Genomic DNA, 216 nt, shown 5'->3' with positions numbered 1-216 from the left:
TGTAGGGTAAGCTTTTGCTAGGATTTGTGACATTTCTACTGTTGTATATCCTAATATCTCCGTAGTATATGGGATGCAGTGCAACCACTACCTGGCGACATCGCACGAGATACTGTGGTTCGTTTATGGTTGAGACAGTTCCATGATTAACCCCGGAAGTAGGATAATGAAAACTAGGCGCTGGCTGCTGAACGTTCGAGTAAAGAACAGATAATT

This window comes from Penaeus monodon, chromosome 21 (assembly GCF_015228065.2).
Source record: "Penaeus monodon isolate SGIC_2016 chromosome 21, NSTDA_Pmon_1, whole genome shotgun sequence".
Lineage (NCBI taxonomy): Eukaryota > Metazoa > Arthropoda > Malacostraca > Decapoda > Penaeidae > Penaeus > Penaeus monodon.
Note: the sequence above shows the minus strand (reverse complement) of the source record.